Below are 19,889 nucleotides of genomic sequence, written 5' to 3' on the forward strand. Positions count from 1 at the left end.
TATACGATTTCATAAAATTATATGCGATCTTATAAAATCTTATACAAATTTATACAATTTTATAAAGTAAGATCTCAAAAGGGGGGTAATAATTAGATAAAATTTTATATAATTGTATGAAATTTTATAAAAGTATATGATATTTCATAAAACTTTAGAGAACTTGATGCCACTATTGCATCTCGTGTAGGGTAGCATTTTGTAAAATTTGATAAAATTTCACACAATTTTATAACGTTTATTACAAATTATTATAAAAATTGTTAAAAATTCAAAGTAAATAAATAAAATTTTCAATGGCCATAAAAAAAAAAATTTCATTTTTGCGGGCAAAATATGGTGATAAACAAATATGATTTATTTTGATTTATTAATTAGTTCAAGCTGTACAGTTTATCACTATTTTACATTCCCATCCCAAAATGCCCTTTGTATCTTACTTTTTATACATCACTTAGTTTAACTATAATAGCATAATTTACTTCCATACTTCAATACTTATGTATGACTAGGGAACGGTTTTACATTCATAATAACATAAAAACATTTAAGTAACTTCAGAAGCTACCTTCATATAAAAATATATTTTATTTTAGTGTTTATTGCACTGCGTCTGTTTACTCTTCTCTTTTTCCGGCTCTCTCGATTGCTGCGATCAGGCTGCACAGCTCTCGAACTGGCGGACCTCTTAAAAGATCTTTAACCAAAAAGTCTAAGTCCGCCTCATATTTATTCACAGTCAGGGCCTGGATTGCCTGCGCTGTTTTTTCACTGCATAAGTTTCTGGCTTCTCTACAAGTTAGAAGATGAGCAAGTGTTTCCTGCTGATTGTTGCAAATACGACAGGTCCAGTCCTTGAATCCTTTTTTGCCACAACGGTCAATATTGCCACATCTTAGTCTGGCCCACGTTTCTTTTACCCAACTTTCACCAGATTCGTCCTTCCAATAGCCCTCGCAACCTTCTGAGGTCTTTGTGAATTTGTAGAGTGGGCAGTAAGTTGATTTCTGCACCATTTCTCTAGTCTTCTTCTCTTCTAGGACCCGTAGCACTTCGAAGCCGTCATCTAGCCTTTGCTGCACTTTGTCTGGATCGTGTCGTCTCCAGATGAGCTCTAATATGTCTTCGCATTTCATCAACTCCAGCGTTTGTGTTACTGCTTTACCCCACTTGGATGGTTTACTATTCAATATATTTCTTATCTCTTCCCTCAGACATAATTTAGGCCACCTGGTGTCTTCCATTCTCAGAATGTCCACTAAGTATCTGCTGGCTCTCTTCCGTGTCATGTACAGGCTGCTTTCTACTCCCGCCTCCAACCTCCAGATATACTCTGGTGTGTTTTTAGCCACACCAAGCGCCATTTTGTGTGCTCTTGTATACAACCTATAGTAGTCTTCATTGAAGGCCCAACCCCACACTTCAATTCCATAGAGTGCCCCTGAATTCGCCAGAGTGTTGTACAGGTGTAGTCTCTTTCTTAGCGTAGCTCTTCCCGCTCTTTTGATAAGTCCCCAAGTCGCGTTTATTGCTTGTTGGGTCGTACTTACTAGCCATTTCGTGTGCTTCTTGAAAGAACCTGAGGCTGTACACCAGTATCCTAGGTATTTGAATTCTGAGACCACTTCCAGTTTTTCTCCCTTGAAGCTCCATATTTGTTCCTCAACCTCTCTGCAGCCAGCTTTTACTATCATGATCTTTGTTTTTGAAGCATTTACTACCAGGTCGTTACCATGAGTGTATTTTTCCAGCTCTTTTAACATTTGTTTCAACCCTTTAGCAGTTTCAGCAACTAGGCACATGTCATCTGCATACTTTATCACGTAATATATCCTACCACCCATCACTGCACCACCAACGTCCTTCGTACTCCAGATTTCATCCACGTCATCCGTAAATATATTAAACAGGGTTGCGCTTAGTGCGCAGCCTTGTCGCACTCCTTCACACGATTCAAAGATCTCAGTGTCTATTTGGTTCACAGTTCTGCTATATATTGCCTTGATCATCTCGAACATCCTTCCGTTGATGCCAATTTTGTTCAGTTTGCTGAAGAGTTTTTCTCTGCTTACACTATCAAAGGCGCACTTGTAGTCCACGAAGCAGTAGAAGAGTTTGCCTCCTGGCTGTCTCAGCTTATTTTATGAAAGCGCATTAATCACGAAGATGTTGTCCCTGGTACCTCTTTTGCTACGGTATCCTGCTTGACTTTCTTTCAATATCTTGTTCTTTTCTATCCATCTGTTCATCCGCCTAGCCATCATGTTGGTCAGGATTTTATATCCTGCTGTCAGTAATGATATTTCACGATAGTTGGTTGGATTGTCAGGATCTCCAGCCTTGAATATCGGCACTATTATTGCTGTGTCCCATTTTTCAGGTAGTTTACAGTTTTTCCAGATGATGTTCAGTAAGTTTAGTAGCTCATCCAGTCTTTCTGCTGGTATTGCTTTTTAAACTCTATTGATATTCCGTCTTCGCCAGCTGCTTTTCCATTCTTCATTTTGCTGAGTGCTTCGTCTAGCTCTGACTTCGTGAACTCAGCGTCAAGTTCCTCATCACTTATTTTCTCAGCAGGTTCAGCGTTTTCTTCTGTATTGCTCCTTCTATGTATATCCGTGTCTGACGATGAGTTTTTGCTGTTTAGGATCTTCTCGAAATGTGCTTTCCACTGCTTCGCGCTGATATTGTCACTAGGAGTACTTCTTTTGTTTCCGCGGAAGTAGTTGACTTTTTTCCACCACTGGGACATGTTTCGCGTTTTATCAAGCTCCTTCCATAGGTCTTCCCTCCATTTTCTCTCTTCTTCATCGCAGATTTCTTTTAGTTTTTTTTTGCTGTTTTTCAGTAGCTGTTTGTTTTCCTCGCATTTATTTTTTAAGAACTTTTTGAGGTTCACCCAAGTTTGTTTCTTGGCAGTTCTGCATGCTTCATTGTACCAGGGGTCTGTGCTTCGTGTCTTAGCCGTCTTTCTTTTCTTGTACATGCCGCAGTTTCTCACCGCTTTCATTAATAGCGCCTTTAGTTGTGGCCATTCTACTGGGTCTTCTTCCAAGTCGAACCACTCCCATCCTTCTCTTATGTAGTCTTCATACTCTTCTTGCTTATCTGCGCGCCACTTTAGCCTTTCTTTACCCGATTCACATTCCTTTTTTGCCTGATCCTGGTCCTGGGCATCTATTATGTCTTCTTTTAGTGTAATTGTTACTGGTTGATGGTCTGATTCTGGCCTGGGCTGAATTTGCAGACTGCTTACTTTGTTTAGTGCCATTGGTCCAAGGCATACCACCAGATCGAGTACTGACGCACACACTTCATCTTTTCCTCCAACAAAGGTGACCTCCCCCGTTAAATCTCCATTGACTCGGCCATTTGCGATGTACAGTCCCCATTCTTCACATATCTTCAGCAGCTTCCGACCTTCAGTATTAATAGTTTTGTCTTGTGATCTCCTTATCTCGCCTACATGCTCTTCCCATTCACTGTCGCTATATCCAGTTTCTTCGCCGACTCTCGCATTGATATCTCCGATCACATATGTAATCTTGCCAGATTTCACAGCTTTGAATAACTGCTCTTCAAGATCATTGTGTGCTACTTTAAGTCCAACGTTATTGTACATTGTTATTATGTAATACTTATCAGACGTGGCCAGCAGTCCTAGCTTCCACTCTTTGACGCTCCAATTTTTGGGCATACTGCTCTTGATGCCAAGAATCTGTCCACCGCTAGCTCTGCCTCTAGTATTCTTTCGCTTTACTGCCGCCTTGAACCACCAGTGATACTTACTATTTAATGATTTTACAGCCTTGTTTTGCGCTTCCTTGGTTACCCATGTCTCCTGTAAGATAATAATGTCAGCAGGTTCTAAAAAGTTCTCTGCATACTTAGCGTTTTTAATTCCTGCGATATTCCATAGTATGATTTTGATCCCTTGTTTACTGCTCTCCATGGTTCCGAAATGGCTGTTGCATTAAGTCGCCATTTAGATCTTCCCATCTCCACCAGGTGCCATTTGCCCACATTCTCATGTAGTTGGTTTTTGCTACTCTTCCTCGCGCGATCTCTTTGTCCACTTCCTACCTGATCCATGCTTGCACATGGGCTTCTCTTCTAGTATAGTCATCATTTATCCATAAGTTCGATCCTTTCAGTTGGCTTTTCTGCGCCATTATGACTTTCTTCGGGTTGATTGACTCTAGCGTCGTTATCAGTGATTTTTGACTTGTCACAACCTTCTTTACTTTTGTACTGATACCGAACTCTGCATTCAACTAGTTGGACATGTTGTTGCTGTCCTTCCAGTCAGGGTTGAAATCTCCTATGATGACAATATTGTTTCTTCTTCGACGTCTTTCATCCACCTCTCTCTTGAGCTCTCCAAACTTCATGGCATCTGGCTTTTCTACCATAGACTCAGGTTTACGTTTTCTGCTTCCATCGTCGTTGCTCTTTTGGGTATCTTTTCCGTTATCAGTACTGCCTTGTTGTAGTTTTTTATCTCTTATATTTTGCGTTTTACCACTCTGCAGCACTTGTTCCGGATCAGGACTTATTCTCGTGTTTTTATGTTTTGTCCGCTGACTAGTTGACGGTACTTTTCGCAGGTAGTCGAGGCTTTGTAGCAACCTATCGGTATTATCCTGGGCTGTTTTCTTACTTATTGTGGGGCTTGGATCTGCTTCTTTATTCTTCTCTTTTAACTTACTCATTTGCACTTTCAAATTATTTATTTCTTGCTTCTTTGCCTTGAGTTGTTCTTCTGTTCTTCGCATCAGCTCCTCCTGCTCCTTCTGTATTAATTGTAGCTGTCTCTCTTTCTCCGTACATTCAATGCACCTGCCTGCACTATGACACCTTCTTCTCACTGGAATAATTGTCCTATCCAGCGCCTCATCATTTTTTATCATATTGCCTTGCGATCTTTCTTTTTTCGGCGTACTGCACAATCTGCCTAAGCTGTTCAGTCCGCTTGGTCTAGGTGTTGATACATACGGGCGCCCGTTACACTCTGTGGAATTATTCAGGCTGTCATCCAGAAAATTTGGGACACTATCGTTGAGGCTGTCCACTTCCAGTGTCTCCATCTCATTGCTCGGGAATTGCTTTTCCCATAGTTGCATAGGTTTTTTGAGGAATTTATTAATCCTTTGCGTGTTACCTGCTCTTATATTTTTTTCTGCTTTGGATTTTCTTCCTCTTTTTCTCTGGCTCGCTTGACCTCCATATGTGTTGTCACTCACCTCTTGGCTGTTGTGATTTGAATTTACCGCATTTAAGCCGCTTGTTGCGCCTGCGCTTCCTGTTCGTGTTGTTACCATGCTATTTGTAGGTTAGTATTCTCTCCGCAAATACTAATGGAATATTAGAAATATAACTTGCCTCAATTTAGCACATTTATTTGCTGAAAGTGCAATTTTTATTTCTAGTTCTTTGTCGTAAGTTGAGCACTCGATTTTACTGTCTTATAACTAATGAAATCTTTAAAAAGCCTGTAGCACTCTGTCACGATGCGCACATCACGCCACCTCTCTCGCATCTCCTCGATAAACAAATATGAAAATTATATTATAAAAAATATAATTGGTTACCTAAATATATGCAGGGTACCCCTAGAAAAATGTAGAAAAAAAAATTCTGAATATTGAATAAGTTTGATTTTATTAAAATTTTTTGGAAGTTATTTACATTAAGAAAAATTATATTTTACACAATTATTGGATGCAAAGGAAGATAATAAAGTTTTTAATTGTTTTTATCATAATACAAAAGTCTTTAACGTTTTTCGACCGGCACTTGATTGTTGAAAAAGTTTAACGAAAAAAATTCAAAATAATGCTCAATTATATTTACAAAAGCAATTTTGGGGTGGTTATAATAGATTTAAAAAAAAAAAATTTTTTTTATAAAATTTTAGAAGTACCTCGTTTTGCCTACCCCTGCCGCCCCTTTCTCTTACATATTTATATATATATATATATATATATATATATATATATATATATATATATATATATATATATATATATATATATATATATATATATATATATATATATATTACATGATGTGATAGTTTTGAATTTAATGTTTTTAAGCTTTTATTTTGTCAACTAGCAATTCAAATTAAATCGTCGTTACTCAAGAAAAAGTTCAAAGGTTTCGCCATTAATTCAAAAATAAAAATCATGAAAAATCAATAAATTTAATTAATTTTAAAATTTTATGTCCATTAAACAGTCGATAGTTGAATTATTAAAATCTTTTTTTTATATATAATTATAAATTAATACTATAAAATATGGCTGATAAGAATTCATGAGTAATCATAAATACATCCACGAATATTTCTAAGCTACAAGTGACCAATAGACGAGCGTAGCAGACTATGATTCTTCAATAACAAAAGTTAAGTAGCATCGAGGGTGGCCAGTAATTGGATGGGTGACCCGTCCCGGAAAAAAAAATCATTTTATAAAACTTCATAAAATTTTATAAAACTTTATAAAATTCGATAAAATTTTACCAGGCCATTTTCAGTATAAAATTTTATAAAATTTTGTAGAATTCGATAAAATTTTACCAAATTTTATAAAAACATTTTTTCCCGGGAGAATTGATTCGTTTAAATTTATTCAGCGATAACTGAACCGGTTTTATATAAGTTATTTTAGGTAGACCTTTACCTGTTGTTTCAATTACTGCCTGGGTCGTTATCACTCGTTTCGTTTCACACTCCTCATTATCACTCGTCCCATCATCATCTTTAACATTCGTTTTGTCCTCATCGGCACCTCGCAGCAGTACGTTCTCGACAATCTCCTCAGAAATTCGTTGATTTAAAGTCCGAGGCATCACTGGTGTTTCACCCTTCCAGTTGCCCACCCACTCGACTAGGGCATTCCACTCGTCAATGGTTAAAAAAGATTTATCTGAAATAAATTGAAAGATTATCAAATTTTCAATATTTACTTACGCCATGGACTATGCCCCTAACCCGGTTTGCTGAACACAAGCATCACCGAATTGAGACGAGTTTGCATGTATGTATCCGAACACAAGATATCATACATCCAAACCCTGATCCCCTGCACAATAGGTTCGTGCACGGCACTGACCAAAATACAGGTGATCCAACGAAATATTATTTCTTTAATTTTAATTAAAAGAAATATTATAGGTCTTATCCGATTTCTTTCAAAATCAGGAATGTCTCGAGACTATTTTATTTTAAGCAGGTGTATTTATTTCTGCTTAATAGCAACAGATAAACAAAAGAAATTAGGGTGCGCACCCACCTGCTTTGTACTCAACCTCCGATTGAGTCTTAAGAGAGTGCACCAGGTGATATTCAAATGAACCGTTTTCACAGGTAAAGACCCAAATTATTAAACGAAATACGTCATTCGATGTGTAAACTTATTATTTATCGAATGAAATGTTTCTCGTTCGGAAATTTCAGTTTATATCTGAGAACGGCTGATTTGAAATTTCCATTTGCTGATGTAAGTGCAACAAGGACAGTTCCGTTCGTTCACATGTGTGTAAGAAAGAGAATAGATGGCACATCCTCTTAAGGATAACATTGTTTCCTTGAATTTTAACATCCACTGATTCATTAGGAAGATTTTCGTCGAGCTTAAACACACTCTGAAGTTTAGCTACGACGCACTCGAATACCAGGTTTCCATACATTTCGTTCATATGTTCGTTTTCTGGTACTGAATAAAATAAAAATTAATTTAATAAAAATTTAAACGCATCGTCATTCGTTTATTTTATATTTTTTTAGTATAGCGTAGATGCTGTTCAGGCGAGACGAGATCCTTTGTTCCTCAATTCGTTTTATTTTTATTTTATTCAAGTGTGAGAATGTATTTGGTTAGCCAACCCTTTCTCAGATCAACATAACACTCGACTTGCTTCGATCAACAAAGAGACCATTCTCTGTCTCACTCGCACTAGTACACATCGTCTGTCTCTGTCTCTCTGCAGTCATCACTCGTCTATGAGTTCAGACTTTCGGTCTCCCGCCAAAACGACACCACGCTACACAGTCACGCCATTTTTTTTATTTTTTATTTCGACTAGTCTACTTAGAATATTACTCTCGTTTTTATAAGCTTATATTTCAAGAAACGAACAATGACCATCAATTCAATAAATATTTTATAGCACTTAATTTTTCCTTTCATCTAACCCTCCTTTTTAATTTTTTACTCGTTTAGTCATTGTTCATATTCTTAACATAAAATAAAAAAGATAATTGCGTGTCAAGCTCAATTCGCTCTCCTTATCCACTTCCGACATCGTCGTAGGACTTTGACTCCTTCACAATTTGCCGGGTTCACTATAATTCACTTTTCACAATATTTATAGATAATACACTGGTCACAGAAATTAAGGGATAGAAAAAAAATCCGAAATTTTTAGGTGATTTTCAACATGCTGTAACGCGGTGAAAAATGGTCGTATAAAAAAACTAAAAACAGCAAATTGTAGCCTCAAGTTTCTAGTTTTCAGATCTGGACCTCAAAATTTTTTATCATGTACGGTTCCGGAGTAATCATAAGAAAACCAACGAAAAAAAAATTTTCATAATTTTTGCTGGTCTTTCAATACCTCTATGGGCGACAATAAATTTTTTTGAATAATCCGACTGTCTGACTTTTCTCGGAAATTTTATGCCCTTTAATTTGGTGGCCTTAAAAAGTCTCTACAACGATTTGGCGCCGAGTTATCATTGATCAAAGCAAAAAAGTCCATTTTGGCTTTGATAATCAATAACTCCGGATGTATTGGTCGTACAGAGAATGGAAGCAGGGTTTTAAAAACTGGAAAACATTCTCTATAAGGCGAAATTAGTGGCATTTGATAGAAAAATTTTTTTTAAAGCGATATTGTTTGGTAAAAAACAGGTCAAAATTCACAAATTTAAGGATATTCAGAAATCTTGCTATAACTTTGGATATAACGGATGAACAAAGGATATCTTCGACTTTTTTTCAAATTGAAAAAACGACTAAAAACCGAGAAACTACCAATTATGGTGATTTTTGACAAAATCGATAAATTTAAAGCTTCGGGGCACTAAGAAAGAAAAGGCGCAGCGATTTGAAATTTTCAGAGTTTTTTCAGGACACTTTGAGGTTGAAAAAAAGTCGAAGATATCCTTTGTTCATCCGTTATATCCAAAGTTATAGCAAGATTTCCGAATATCCTTAAATTTGTGAATTTTGACCTGTTTTTTACCAAACAATATCGCTTTAAAAAAAATTTTTCTATCAAATGCCACTAATTTTGCCTTATAGAGAATGTTTTCCAGTTTTTAAAACCCTACTTCCATTCTCTGTACGACCAATACATCCGGAGTTATTGATTATCAAAGCCAAAATGGACTTTTTTGCTTTGATCAATGATAACTCGGCGCCAAATCGTCGTAGAGACTTTTTAAAGCCACCAAATTAAAGGGCATAAAATTTCCGAGAAAAGTCAGACAGTCGGATTATTCAAAAAAATTTATTGTCGCCCATAGAGGTATTGAAAGACCAGCAAAAATTATGAAAATTTTTTTTTCGTTGGTTTTCTTATGATTACTCCGGAACCGTACATGATAAAAAATTTTGAGGTCCAGATTTGAAAACTAGAAACTTGAGGCTACAATTTGCTGTTTTTAGTTTTTTTATACGACCATTTTTCACCGCGTTACAGCATGTTGAAAATCACCTAAAAATTTCGGATTTTTTTTCTATCCCTTAATTTCTGTGACCAGTGTATTTAATTTGCGCCGTGGAAGCGTTCTCGGCCCATAACCTGGTGGAAGGCTAGGGTTTTGGTCAACAAATAATACGCAAGTATTTATATTTAAAGAATAATTATTTATTAATAATCAGAGAAAAAAAGTAAGCGAGGTGCTTCGCACAAAAGTAATCTTCAGAATGAACCAGCGTGCCCCGAACAAGAAGTCGGGGGCTCTCGGTAAGACGCTGAGCGCGCGCAAAAGCGGCTAATCAGGGAACTAAATATAGGCGCTATTTCTAACAAAAGTACTATCCAAATGTATTTTTAGTGATCGGTAAATACTTTAAGGAATTAAAAATGCTAATTTGAAAAATTACTGACGGGGAGCTGGTACTCCACAGTCTCTTGACATCATAATTAAATCACGTTGAAGGGCGTAAGACAAAAATAGATTCTTGTTGAACACATAGAGATACTATCAAACAATAAAACCTCCTTGAGCTGGTCACGTCATCGACAAGGGTGTCGGGAGGTTGATTTTCACTTCTTTTTTACTTTTATCACTGTCTGCTAAAAAGTAATGCTCGTACGGTGAATAGGTGATGCAACCACAGCATCTGAAAAAATGAAAATTATGTTGATTAATATTCTTATTTCTGTTTATTTTGATTTAAAGTAGGTTGTTATATGAAAAATATGGACAAATCGTCTGTGCAAAACTTATTTTAATTATTGCCGACAATTCACTAGGTGTTGCTGGCTCTATCATAGCTCAAATTATTACACGTCTTACACATTTGTCGAATTAACTATAAATACGATAGCTACAAATAGCAAAATTGCTCCTGTCTACGCCACATAATTATAGAACGTTAATACCAATTTAAAAAAAATTTTATCTAAAAAAAAAACTAATTTCGCAGTTAATTTTTAACATAATTAATTATTAACAATGGTCCATTCGCGCTTGATAACAAAATATGTAAGAAAAACTCAAACTGAGTTTTTTATGTAATTTTTTGACATTTATGAACGAAATATCATTATCATTCATAATTAGTTACATAAAAAGTTAAATGTGAAGTAATTTTTTTCTTAAATGAACAATTTTTTAATTGTTATTAACGCTCTGCAGTTATTTGACATTGGCAGAAACAATTTTACCGATTATTTGTAGGTAAGTTTTTGTATTTGATTTGACAAATGTGTGAGAGGTGCAATAATTTGAACTATGATAAAGTCAGCAACACCTGATGAAACATTGGCAATAAATCAAAAAAGCTTTGCACAATTAATTTGTCCATATTTCACATAAAACAAGCTGCGTTAATATGTATTTTTAATATTTTAATTAGTATGTCAAAAAATAGATGATTTAAAAAAATAATGAACTAATAAACCGTATTCGGTTCCACAATGATTAGGATCATGACAGACATCCATTCTGATCACCATTGACCTTAGTACTCCAAAGTCAAGACTCCAAAAAGCATCACTAAGCTTGTTTAAATACGTCATCCTCAATAATGTTCGTTCGATAACTTAATTCTTGATTATTTGAAACACTTTCAGACACAGCATCAAAATAATCATCGATGTCTTTATTATCAGTGACCGTGGGATAGCCGCAACTTCATTTTTGAGAAAAAACTTTGTGATATTTGTACAATTTTTTATTAAAAATTTTATAGCCAATAAATGAGCGTTTTTTAAATATTTATTTACAATTATGTTCAATAATTAGCTCTAAAATAAGTATTTACGTGATACGTTGTATCTATATCGTGTAAGTATATCGTGACACGAGCAAACATGACGATTTTTAGGCAGTCACTTCCAATGACTTATCTATAGAAGAACATATTAGTTCTGAGTAATTTTGTTCAGTAATTATGATGTTATTCAATGGAAAAAGTAGATATAGATTTTACATTTATTATTCCGTCGACGATATTTCTCGAACGGATTATCTGATTGGGATGTTCTTGGCAGCAATTTGATGCTTTTATCGATTTCCAGAGCTGACTAGATTTTTGAATTGATTTATTCAATAGTTTCCGGAATATTCACGAAAAACGAAAGAAAAAAGATTTTTTTTCATTCTTTCGTCGACGATATCTCTCGAGCGGATTATCCGATTAAGACGATTAAGAGGTGGCAATCGGCGCGTTTTGTTGACGTCTAGAGCTGATAAGATTTTGGAATTGATCGATCTAACAGTTTTCACAATATCCAAAAAAAACGAAAAAAACATTGTTTTTTTTTCGTATTTCTTAAATATCTCAGAGTTCATCTGACTAAATGGTCTAAAACTTTTTTTAAAATCTAAGTTCAGAAAATATCTTTCGAATGCCGCAAGAACCATCTAAATCGGTTCATTTATCAAAAAGATATGAGAGGTTTACATCCACCCACACACACACACACAAACACACACACACACACACACACACACACACACACACACACACACACACACACACACACACACACACACACACACACACACACACACACACACACACACACACACACACACACACACACACACACACACACACACAGACATCGCTCTGAAAATGCTAGAATAGCATCCTAGCACCTTCAAATGTCGACACATGATGAAAACCCGGTTTTTGAAAATCGGGGTGAAACCAATAACTTCCCGAATTTTTTGAAAATCCTCGATTTTCTCAGCGGGAAGTTAAAAAATCTGTCTATCAGTTGACCCTGCGGGCCAGCCCTAAAACTTCCCACTGTTTTCGAGCTCTTTGAGCTCGAAAACTTTGTCGTAAATACATTTTCGAGCTCGAAAATACTTTTGTATGCCGTTCTTTTCAGAAAAAATAGTTTTTTACTATTTTTTCTCCAACGATGTCTCTCAAACGAATTAACCGATTGAGATGGTTGAGGTGGCAATCGACGCGTTCTATCAAGTTCTAAAGCTCATCGAATTTTGAATTCGATTCATCAAGTCGTTTTTGAGATATTTCAAAAAAAATAAAAAATAATTTTTTTTTTAATTCTTTCGACAACGGTTTCTCTTGAACGAATGAACCGATTTTGATGGTTGAGGTGGCATTCGACGCGGCTTATAAAGCTCTAGAGCCCAGTCCCTTTTAGAATCAATCCATTGAGCACATTAAAAGTAATCCGAAAAAAACACTTTTGGAAAAATTTTATTTCTGGAATATCTCTGAACGAGCCTTACCGATCAAGCTTAATTTTTTACAGCTTCAAGATATTGACAAGCCGCGTTGAATGACATCTTAAAGTTTAAAATCGGTTTATCCGTTCAAAAGATACAGGTATTTACATACGTACGTACGTACGTACATACATACATACATACATACACTCGGACATCATCGTGAAATTAGTTAGAATAGCTTTCTAGGACCTCAAAACGTCGACATCTGATGAATATTCGATTTTCGCAAATCGGACTGAAACTAATAACTTCCCGAACTTTTGACAATTTACAATTTTCTTAGCGGGAAGTTGAAAATTCTAAAATTTTTATTGAAATGTAATGAGAGCCAGAATGTGACAATCCCAAATTTCTTTCGCCATGTTGCATTTTGACACCGTTTTTAATTCCGCGTTCCCAATGGATAGTATGATGTCCGCCTTTGCCTTCTCGTCGTTGGTCCTCAATTTGGCCAAATCACGTGGCGTTGCATCACTTACTGTTGGAATTGGAATATCGCCACTTACGTAGTCCCATCGGTCATGCTTCACCAGAATTGACCTCATCCTCACCTGCCAGATGTCGTAATTCCTTTTGTCTAGCATCTCGATGCGCAAAGATCCGTCGTAATTCATTTTGTGGGTTATATCCACTAACCCTTCTCTAACTCCTCTACTTCTCATGGTCTCTATAAACTTTCCCCGATCTACCAAATCAAACGCCGCTTTAAAATCCACAACTAACACTACCAACTTTCCTTTTTTCTTCGCAATCTCTCTGTTTAACACATAATTCGGCACGTATTTATTATCCATCGTCCCTCTCCCTCCCTAAATCTCACCTGCCTTTCCGGTAGCAACCCTTTTCCCCTCTACCTCCTCTATCAGCCTTCTCTTCAAAATCACTAAGTACACTTTGTACACCGTCTGCGTTAACGTGACCCCTCTATTATACCCACCCCCGTTTTTCACTATTGGAACCAGTACCCCTTCCTTCCAATCCACCCTCCCCATTCCACACCCTCTGGCAAACTTTCCATAACTCTATCATTATCGTTTCTCCTCCATACTTACATGCCTCATTTGGGATTCCGTCCTCTCCCATCGCTTCATTCTTTAACCTTCTGACCATGTCCCTTACTTCTTCTAAAGTGATATCACCCTCTTCCGCGCTTAAGTGTTCTTCTTTCCTCTCCTCATTTGCCCTAATGCTCCTCACCGCTTCCGGTAACATAGTGATAAAAGGCGTTCAGATATTTGGTGGTAATTTAAGATAGTTTTTGGTGGGTGTAGACAAAGTGCAAAGGAGATTTTGGTTTTGAAAGGCAGGGGAAGGTAACAGAAGATTTGGGGAATATAAGAAGTTGGGGTAGGAAGGGAGAATGGGCGTAAATTAAGGGTGTTTATAGAAGTGGCAGAGAGGACGTAAGAGTGAATTTGGTGGTAAGGGGACAGAGAGGTAGGAAGTGACTATAGAGAGTAGTGGTGCAGTGGAGTAGCTAAGAAGGGTGTCACGTAGCGATTCAAACATGAATTGCTGCGTGCGCTCTCTCATCTCACCGTGAATTTAACAACAGATCCAAGCTAATTAAGCGCATTTAATTACTATAATATTTTATTATTTAAGTATTTATGTTATTTTGACTAATTATTTAATTATGATTTATTTATGATTTATTGGAATTATTGTTTACTGTATTTATGTTTTAATAATTATTTTGAATTTTATGTACTAAATCGATATTTTCATTTCAGTTAGTAGATTAAAAAATCGATTCTTATTCATGATTAACTTCTAAATTGATAAAATACAAAGCTTTTGTGAATATTGTACTGGTAAAAACAACGAAATAAATTCAGAACGCTCATATAAAAGTAATTGTTTACATATAATGAACTATATTTATTATTATAATCTTTATTTCTAACTACAATAATTAAATCTGTATCAAATACTATTGTTTACATAATTCAACTAGTTTTCAGATAATTTATGCTTTCCCGCTTAACTTTCAGTTTATTCAGAAACCATGAAATGGCACTGTAATTCGAAACTAGTGACACTGTTTTTTATTTTCATGAAAATCCACTATTTCTGCCGATAACCTCAAAATTACGTACTGTTGACATTCTAATCAAAAACTGGTCGTGCGTTCATTTGCATTCAATAGTTCATTTTATCTGGTTATATTCTTATTTAAGTAAAAATATGTCGACACCTAGAGCAAATAATTCAAAGTGTTGCATTTGTTCAAAATTCATAAAAAAAAACGAGAGGAACTCCGAATCATATACATTTTGATGAAGATTTTGAAGATTTTCCAACGATTTTTGATCATCTAATTGTAGTTGGTCATATTTTATGTTTTAATTGTCGTTCCAAAAAATACAAGAAACCGAGACTTGATGAGGATCAGGATACAGCATTGGAGGATCAATTACCTTCAGATTCGAGTGAATTATTAGAAAGAACTGAATCAAACCTATTGTATCAAATGTGAAACTGATTTTTTTGAATATTTGAATAGCTAGAAAACATATGCCTTCTTCTCTTGTTTTATAGATGCGCGACTAAAGTCAGTCAGTCTTTGAAACGAAGTTGAGGTCCACCCCTCTAGTAGGGATGAATCAACCGTCCGTTACCCATTTTAATTAAATGGGCCCGTGTCCCTTTTAGCTAGTAAGCTAATAATTCGGTAACTGATCCTGGTGTTACCCGGTTTGTAAGGACCAGACGACCGGTTGGCCATAAATTTATATATGCAAAATGCATATAAAGGATCGGGAGTCGTGGGGCATGTTATATATCAGTAACATATGAGAAAAAGAAAGTAGACTACAGGTATTTGCAAAGCGAGCCAAACTAGTGAGAAGCACAAGAAATTACAAAAGGTATAATAATAGTATTATTATACTTACCTGTGAGTTGTTGGTTCACTGGTATTGATAAATAAGAGCAATAAGTAATTAAGACAATTGTGAGCTCTGTATCACAATTGTCTGGTACAGCTACAAGCAGGTATTGTAGGTGGACATCGCGGCAGGTACGCGCTTCTGTAAGCAGGTATTACAGGATAGGTCGCGGCAGGTACGCGCTTCCACAAGCAGGTATTGTGGGATGATATCGTGGCAGGTACACGCTTCTACAAGCAGGTATTGTAGGAAAGGAGTGCAGCAGGTATGCACCTCTACAAGCAGGTATTGTAGGAGAATATCGTAGCAGGTACACGCTTCTACAAGCAGGTATTGTGGGAAAATATCGTGGCAGGTACACGCTTCTACAAGCAGGTATTGTAGAAAAAGGATGTAGCAGGTATACATCCTACGGGGTTACCGTCTTCTATAGGCAGGTACTATAGGCTAGGATGAGGATACAGCAGGTATGCACCTCTACGGGGTTGCCGTCTTCTATAGGCAGGTACTATAGGCTAGGATGAGGATACAGCAGGTATGTACCTCTACGGGGTTGCCGTCTTCTACAGGCAGGTACTGTAGGCTAGGAAGTGTAGGTAGGTTTACACAAGAATAATCATTGCAGTTAATGATTATTCTATTATTTAAAAAGTACTTAAATACTACTGGATACTTAGTCGTAAACAGGTGGTAAAAAGTTAAAAAAAGAGTTAAAAGAATAAACTGTATTTATTATAAAGTCATAATGAAGTGAAAATGAGAAAACTAGCTGATGATAATCGGCGCGCAGGCCTTTTTATAGATTCACGTCGGTGCCTACGCGCCGACGTGGTGCGCATCCCTTCCATTTAAAATGCAAATGGAGAGGGATTATGTAATAATAATAATAATTTAATAATACTAGAGCGGGTAAACCAGATAACATGTGGTAAATACCCTCGGTAACCGTCTATTATCATGGTATGATAATGAGGTATTATAAACCTCGTTACATCTTTTATTGACAACTAAACATCAAACATTGTATCTCAATAAACTATAGATTGCTCTTGCTTTCTTTTACTGCTGTTAATTGTGGTGTTGTTATTTCTAATATAAGTGTGTTATCATTGTAGTGTATAAGTGATATTAATTTAAGATACCAATCACTACAATTTGGTGTCAGAAGTGTGTGAGTGAGTGAAGTGACATAATTCAAAAAAAAAATAATAATTATGCCGCGACGGACAAGACAAACAATTCCCGATGATGTCTCGGATATCATCGAGAACGCCCGGGACAATAAATCGAGGAGTGAGCTTGACAACAAGCTGGACGATTTCCGCAAGCACATTTCGTGCTATGTACAGAAGAAGAGGAAGGAAGATGGAGAGCGGTTCAACAACTGTGAATCTAAATTCAACAACTTCGAATCTAAATTCTCCAGGATGCAAAGATTACTTGGAAAAATTGTGGAAAAATTAGAAGATACATCAAGAGGAAACAAATCTGGTGATGTACTCCTTACTAATAATAATAATAATCATAACAGTCGCGACACAACATTTGATGCGGTTCCTCCTCGGAACATTAATGTTGACGCGGAAATTCATGTCGATGCGGAAATAAAAAAAATTTACAAAATAAATCGGGCGAAAAATTTGATAAAAATAAACCGAGAATAATCGTGACATCGAACCCATTATTTGTTTTTAGACTGATTGACTCAATTAATCCAGACACATTTGATGCTTCTGTGTCTGCTGATAGGTATCTGAAACATTTCTAAATCGTTTCAAATCACAACGGATGGACAGATCAAATTAAAGCATCATGCTTAGGAGCTTCATTGAGAGGAAAAGATCAAACAATTTTAGAAAAATTATCGTTGGATGAATTAAAAAATTGCGACAAAATTAAAGAAATTTTAATATCGCGATTCGGAAAAAGAAAATTTTCTTATGTTTATTTCAATGAATTGCAATATAAAAAACAAAAATTTAACGAATCTCTTGACAGCTTTGCTAAAACAATAGACAAACTTTCTCGCCTCGCGTATCCCGATCTAACGGATGATATGATTGAACGTCAATCTTCTCAACAATTTATTAGTGGATTACTAGATAAAAAATTACGATGTTCTTTAAGATCCGAAAAAATTTTTACGTTAAATAAAGCTTTAGAAAGAGCTTTAGAATTAGAATCAATATCAAAATTGATTGACAGTGAGCAAAAAAATATAATTCTCCCAAATAATAATTTTAAACAATTAGATAATTATAAAACTAATTTAAAACGAAAACTAGAATTTGGTAATGATATTCGTAAATGCTGAAATTGTAATCAACACGGTCATGTTATGAAGGATTGTAGAAAACCACAAACTGACGATCAACAAAATTTTCAACAAATTACGAGGCCTAAATGTAACCAAAATAATACAACTAACTAGCGTCACGGAAACTAAATACTAAATAAGGTTGATTCAACGGGGGACGAATCAACCTATTCTATTAGAAAAATTAAATTAGATAATTTCAATTCGGATGTAAATTTAAAATTACACGGAACTATTAATAACATTCCTTGCGAGATGAATATTGATACTGCGGCTCACATTACTATTGCTAATGTTAATTTATTTAATAATCTAAAAAATAATAATTATAAATCTTATAAAATTTATACGGCTTCTGGTGAAGAATTTCCATATAAATTTATTCATAAAAGTCAGATTAAAATTTCGAATTTCTCCATCGATTTAGATATTGTTTTTGCGGAAATTAGAGAGGATTGTTTACTGGAAGTTTTAAAAGAAGTTTGCGGTTCATCAATTAAAAATTTAAACGATTCACAAACAGAAAAATTCAATATTTTTTTAATAAAATATGAAAATATCTTTGCAAAAAATAAAAATGACATTGGCGTTTGTAATTACATTGGACATGATATCGAACATGATATTCACACAGGAAATGCTCAACCCATTGAACAATCACGTAGGCGTATTCTATTACATTATAGAAAAAAAAAGCTTTCGAATTATTAAAAGATATGAAAAGTCAGGATGTTATTCAACCTAGCTCTAGTCCATGAGCATCTCCAGTCATATTTAAAAAGAAAAAGGATGAAACTCTTAGGGTTTGTGTAGATTATCGACAGTTAAATTCCGTGACAAAGAAAAAGGTTACCCTAATTACTCATCAATTAGAAATTATCGATTCAATAGTAGGTACGGTTTGAATTTCAGTCGTCGATTTCAAAAGCGGATATTGGCAGATCCGTATCAATGAAAAAGACAGCATATTGCATAGGTGGTCAACTTTGGGAATTTTTAGTTCTTCCGTTCGGGTTATGTAATGCCCCAGCTACCTTTATCGAATTAATGAATATTGCTTTAGAAGGATTAATAGGAAAAATTTGTGAAGTTTATATTGATGACATCATCATTCGTAGTAAAACATTCTCAGAGCACCTCGAACATTTAGAAATCATATTTGATAGACTTCTTCAAGCAGGCCTAAAAATCAATACTAAAAAATGTCTATTCTTCCAACACAAAGTTCCATTTTTAGGTCATGTAATTTCCGGAGATAAAATCGAATGCGACCCAAAGAAAGTTGAATCAATCACCAATTGGCCTATTTCGAAAAATGAAACCAATCTTCGAGGTTTCTTAGGACTCTGCTCGTACTATAGGAGAATTATAAAAAATTTTTCCCTAATCGCTAAGGATCTTCATAAATTAACTGAGGAGAAAATACGATTTATTTGGGATGATGAAGCTTATCAGGCCTTTGAAAACTTTGAGAAAGCTTTAAGTACTGCCCCTGTTCTAACACCTCCAGATCCGAATCTGCCTATCATTCTAGATACTGACGCTTTCTATTTCCAATTAGGTGCAGTTTTGTCTCAAGTTCATCGAATTAAAACTCCTGATGGTAAAGAGCAAGAAGTTGAAAAGGTAGTAGCTTAATATAACAAAATACTAAACAAAACGGAAAGAAACTATTGTGTAACTAGAAAAGAATTATTAGCTGTTGTAAAATCAATTGAACATTTTCGTC

This window comes from Microplitis mediator, chromosome 6 (assembly GCF_029852145.1).
Source record: "Microplitis mediator isolate UGA2020A chromosome 6, iyMicMedi2.1, whole genome shotgun sequence".
In the NCBI taxonomy this organism is placed as follows: Eukaryota; Metazoa; Arthropoda; class Insecta; order Hymenoptera; family Braconidae; genus Microplitis; species Microplitis mediator.